This window comes from Schistocerca piceifrons, chromosome 6 (genome assembly GCF_021461385.2).
Source record: "Schistocerca piceifrons isolate TAMUIC-IGC-003096 chromosome 6, iqSchPice1.1, whole genome shotgun sequence".
In the NCBI taxonomy this organism is placed as follows: domain Eukaryota; kingdom Metazoa; phylum Arthropoda; class Insecta; order Orthoptera; family Acrididae; genus Schistocerca; species Schistocerca piceifrons.
The window spans coordinates 192217330-192223446 of record NC_060143.1 but is presented as its reverse complement, the minus strand read 5'-3'; the positions used below and the strand labels follow the sequence as shown (position 1 = coordinate 192223446).

The 6117-nt window shown below is 40.1% G+C and overlaps 1 non-coding gene across 1 annotated transcript; it reads right to left on the bottom strand.

Moving 5' to 3' along the window:
* Window positions 1-2317: 2317 nt before the first annotated feature.
* On the bottom strand, window positions 2318-2392 carry Trnat-ugu. The gene has a single exon. It is a non-coding gene; the product is annotated as a tRNA-Thr (tRNA).
* Window positions 2393-6117: the final 3725 nt, after the last annotated feature.

The following is a 6117-nucleotide window of genomic DNA, read 5'->3' as shown; positions in this document are numbered from 1 at the left end:
TTGTAAGTGCTACGTCTCTGGAGAATGGAAAAGTAGTTGATGTTGAGCGCTTATCTAAGTACTACCACACCTGCCATGGTAACACTGAATGACATATTGAACATCAATGTTCTAAGAATTATGATGCTTACAGTGGAAGTATGGAGTGTGATGGAGCTCTAAAATATTTCAGAGGTCGGTGCTTGTTTATAACGTTACATATACGAAGTACCTAGGCGAAGGGGACTCTAAAGTTTTCATTAAAATTAATGAGTTCAATGTTTATGGTGATACGTTGGTAAGACGTTGGCATGTGCCAAAGAGGATGGGTGCTAAATTGGGGAAGCTACGAAGAGAAATGATAGGAAAGTTTCTGTCTGATGGAAAATCTCTGTCTGGCCGAGGCAGATTGACAGAAACTGAAAGAGACCTTCTTCAGAGTAATTATGGACTGGCCATTAGACGAACTGCATGATGTTACGGCAAAGAGAAAAGCTGAAGTGGCACATACTTCCATAAGTTATCGACAGATGACCACCCTGTTCACAGACTTGGGCCTAAAGAAGCAGATTCTTGGTGTAGTTACAAAAAAACAAAAGAAAGTGGTCAAATATACCACCATAAGCATTCTCTTCTTGAGCTTGTTACGATAGAAATGAAACTAATTGTTAGAGATCTGAGTGACCTCGTTTTGCTTAGTAAATGTCTTGCAATACTCCATACTTATGCAGTTGACTTAACCTTTATTGCATAATCAACTAAATTATAGAAAAAATAAGATTTTTATTGGGAAAAAATTATAAAAACTAAAAAGTAAGATGTGGTATTTTTTATCCTTGTAATATCTATAAGAGGTGGAATTAATTAGGTCTAGTACCTCAGCCAACATATCGAGCAGATCTGGTAAAAATTAGATCTCCTTCATATTTATAACATTGGCTTAAATTGTACCTCAATATGAGGAACCATTTTGGAAAAAAGAATGCATCAATTTTTTGTAATCTTTTTAATAATCCAAAGCAGTTTCAAAAATATTCAAAATACTTTTAATTTGATTAGAAAGTGTGCTGCATTACCTGATATTGACAAAAGATCTGTAAAACATATGCATCACATATAGTGCCTGAAAGAGGTAGGTGTTGATTTTTACATAATATTGAGCCGGAAAATTACCCTGTATCCTTAAGCGCTAGTGGACGTTATGCAATAATTTGTGAGGATTTCCTATTTCAGTATGTCACAGAGTCGTCAACCTGTAACGAAGAACCATGTCGTTTTTGGGATAGAGAGATCAGTCACATCTAGTACCCTGAAGAAGTGTGGTAGGCTACGTGCGCTGGATCCGTTTCTAGCACCACGAATATCGTCTTATCCATTATTTTTTGAGGGGGTGACACTTCCCCTTGCTGATGTAAGAAAAGCAGATAGGAAACTATTTTACGCCTCTTACTGTCAGTTTGTTGCCAGATCATAAAGGAAATTATCTGATCTTTATTCGTCATGCAGTATTAAATAGAAATCTTGGCATCTGCTGACGAGCATAACGTAAAGCCACCAACGGAGCCGCTTTGTGGGAAAGAGATATCAGAATACGACAGGCATCGTTGGAATTAAGAATATGAGAATAATAATATCGGCAGCAGCGGTCGTACGACGTTTGATATCACACATTACAAATTACAAATTCTATATTGCGTCAACATAGAAAAACATAACAGTTAACAAACAGATTTGTTCGTTAAGTGGTGTGTTTTTCTATTATGTGTATCCAAAAAGAGCATCGTGTTAGAGTTACAATTTTAGAGTACAGGGTCAAAATATGAACTATACACACTTCAAAATTGTTAAGGCTTTCATCACCACGTGTTGACAAGCTGCCTTCTAGCTTCTTTCTCGGACTTTTCGGCCGACGTTTGTCTGATGATTTTCTGACGTTTCGCCAGTACAAGTGGCTGACATTGTCGTAGCTTCATCCTCCATTGCTGATGGTGGACAAGAGCCGAGCTCGCGACCACAGTTATTATGTAACTGGTTCGCCAACGACCTAGTGCTTCTCTGCGGTCATTTGCGGTGCGCTACTCCTCTTGCTATCTGCAAAGGTCATACGCTGCAACTCAGAAATCCAGGATGCGTTTATCTTGACGATTTGTTCATTCTTGCTGAACCTAGTCTCGCCTCTGTGTGTTACTACAGCTTCTCTGAACAAGCGGGTGTGATAGCTATTTTCTACAGCCAGAAAATCACTGTCGGCAAATTTTACTATTAAATGATAATTAAATAGACACCCTAGCTGCAAGCAGGCGTTGATACACTTCATTGGGGACATGCTTAAAATGTGTGCCCCGACCGGGACTCGAACCCGGGACCTCCTGCTTACATGGCAGACGCTCTACCCATCTGAGCCATCGTGGGCACAGAGGATAGTGCGTTTTCAGGGACTTATCCCTTGCACGCTCCCCGTGAGATCCACAATCCCAACATGTCCACAACACTACATTCGCGCCTAATAGATGAGTATGATGGGCAACACCAACATCTAACATCTTGTCCGGGTTCCAATTAATATTCCAAACAGCGGACAACTTAATTGTATTCATCGTTTCTCCAGTGGTCAATACGTGATGTACAACGACTCTCTTCTAAAGTCTACCAGTGGGGTTTGTTTAGCGTCTCCATACCGCTAACTCGCCAGCTAAACGATCTTGTCATGAAACGTGCGGCTCTTCGTTAGATCTTCTCTATCTAATCTATCAGTCCTACCTGACAGGGATCCCAGGTAGATGAACAATACTCAATAATCGGCGAACAAGCGTCTTATATGTCACTTCTTTCGTGGAAGAGCTAAATTTTCTTAAGATTCTTCCGATACGCCAGTCTACCGCGAACAACGTTATATTTGGATACGAAATCTCTTCGCAGATTCTATTGTCTATGGACGAATGAACACTCCACTGAATTGTCCTGAAACCCGCGATAAGTAATAATGCCTACAATACCATTTCTTAGATCTCTCAAGGATAACCGTGCTTCGTTGGGGGACAAGACCTCGGTTGTTAATATGATGCTTCAGATGTTTTGTGTGTCTTGATAGCGTCTGTCATTGGTCGTGAAAGTCCTGAACACCGCTGGTGTGCCTGCCTCACGGTATGACAAGAAGGACTCATTGCTCACCGTGAATAGAGGAAGGAGGGAAATAGTCCGTGAACTTCCACCAGTCATCGTGTGATATTTTACTGTTGTAGGTTATTTTTTCCGACAGACTGAGGAAAGGGTCAATTCAACAAAAAATTACCAACTTCTGACTCCGCTGCTGTAATAGTTTGAGGTGGCGTAATTTTGCTGACTTAATGTATAAACTCTGAGTCACATGTGTTGTAACGTTCTTTTCTGTTCGCAGGTACTATACAGCATTTTATGCTGTCTGTGTCTTCCCTGCAGGAAGAAGACACATGGTTTTGTGGGCAAATCAAAGAAAGCGCAGTTGACAGAAGTGTATGATGACCGTAAAGTGGACATGGAGAAGGTGAGCATTGAGCAACTTCAAGGTGTATGATAATCCCAGACCCACTAGCGTTTCCTTATATCGCATGTTATCCATATTTTCTATGCTCGCACATTGTGTTCATACGGAGTCTGTATATTGTATCACATGTATGTAGATGTTAACGGTCTGATGGAAGAAGGCTATACACTTAAATTCGCAGTACTAGGAGGCAGTAACTATACACAATGTTACGATCAGTTAAAACGCTGGGGACAGCGGCATGTTGTCTTTGAGAAATAGTGAAACAAGGTGCATCAGAACGCAACCGAAAATTACATTTAGACGCTACTGTTACAGATATGTGCGGCAAATCGTTAAAACATCAGTCTGGAAGGATTAAACACTGTTCGTTTTGACAATATTTAGGAGTAGCAATTGGCGGACGGTCAATTATTTTAGGAAAGCTTTATACTTTATATTGTATACTTTCACTTCTCTTAGTACACATGACTCAGACAAGTCACACTGCCGCAAACTAAGCGGTCATAAAATAGTGGCACAGTAAATTCTAATACGTCTAGCGCTTATTTACGTTATCAGTATTCTTCCCAGAGCGTATCTCTGAGGAGTGTAACGTGTTTTCCCATTTCTGACATGATGAAATTAACCAGAGTTATTAGACAGATCATTCATTTCATGACGTCATTAATGAGGATCTGCGTTTAGTGAACATTTAGTTTTCTGCAGTCTAGGGTGGCTTGCAACTTTCATGTTCTTTATGAGCCTTCGGATTCATCTCATTCGTCTATAGCATACGAGATCTCAGCAGGATGATGGCAGCAAACTGAATGTAGCAAACTTTAAGGAAATTATAGTCCTAATGGGAGGGTATGCTCATTGTTTGATCTGTGGGCTCATTTATGAGTTCTATGCGTAAAACCCCCCTTGCTCCCGCCCATCATCATGCTTACTTGATGGTTTCTAGCCATTCCACGACCGATCCGAGGATCAGACAAAACTTTCTTTGTTCCAATAGCGAGATGAAGCTGCTCCTTACAGTCATCTTCTAGAGGCTATACCAGACACTGTTACAATTCTCCCATACTTTGTGTTGTTCTTTTCATTCATTGATAATTTTGGAGTTTTATTAATGTCTTTGAATTTTCATCTACTGGACTTCTGTACCTGGACTCGAATTTCTTTCCAGCTCTTTCGTTCCTACATGTTGATAACTTGTTTTCTCCTCAACAAATGTCCAACGCCATTTTTCTTCCTTTTTTGGGTGGTATCTGAGGGGTTTCTCTGTTCATTGGTCTCTTGCAGAACATCTTCGCTAATTTCTCTATCTGTCCAGCAGCTTATCAGCCCCTTCTACGAATCTGAACATTGCATTCGGTTCGAAGCGCCTTATGTCTGACTTCCAGAATGACCAGTTTTCCGAGTCATATAGGAGCACATCCAGAATGAACGCCTTAGCAAAGGTCTATCTTTTTTTATCTCTATTCTGCACTACACGACTACAGAGGATCGTCTTGACTTATACCTCATTTCTCATGTATAATAAACGATTTTTTTCCCTAGTACTTGTCTTCTTCATTAATAGCAGCTCTAGCTGAGACTGTTATTTTTTCCTGTTACTATTGTTCATATGCTGCCTTCAGAAATTAAGGTCCCTAAATAATAGTCATGAACTCTGTTTATTTAATCTCTCTCATCTACGATGCAAGACGACCTCCACTTTTACTGGCGTGCTTTTAATGATAGATTTGGCTTTGGCTATTTATTCATCTTCAGCCTTTCTTACAATTGCTGAAAAATTTTAAAGTGTGTTTTACATACGGTTTTCACTATTTGTCTTTGATATAGTATGATCTTTAAGTGCGATGCAATGGAGTAGTTCCTTCTACATTAACTCCAGATTTCCTTCCTTTGAAGTTCCTCATACCTTTCTGATGATATGGTTCAACAAATACAGAAACAATGAGCAGATCTTCTACCCCATTTACAATTTGGTATTTACGTTATTTTCCGTCACTATCTATCCGTAAGGTTTTTTTTTGTGCATGTTTGATAATGATTTACTACCTTTCCTGTGTCAGTGTGTCTCTTACAAGAGCTTTCAGACAGACATGGATTTGATTTCTCTGTTCTAGACCTTAGGTAGCTCCCTTATAGACTTTGTTTAATGGACGACTGTAGCAGTGGCTGAATTACCTTGTGAGATTGAGGCAGATGTCCGAGGCGGTCCGGAAATCTGATGATGTTGCTTACAGCAAGATTTAATTTTCGACGTTCCTCAGGACAAACGTTGGAATGATGACTGAAGGATGGAAACAAATCGGAAATATGATACGCCACAGACTCCTCCTTGACTGTAGGCACCAAACAGTGAGGCGCTAATTTCAAATTACGAAGTCTGAAGACAGCGAACCAGAGCGATGAAAGGTATATAGGAATAAATCCCCGCTGAATGCCTTAACTACGTCTCAGACAACCATTCCTTGTAACCAGTTTTGACATTAGCAACGTAATCAGGGCAAGTGCGCTCATTTAACAGTTATTAGGGTGCAATGACTTTTCAGAATTTCCGTGAACGATCTTACGGTGGTAGACAGGGTACGAGCGTTTCATCACAATTACACCACGCCAACTTT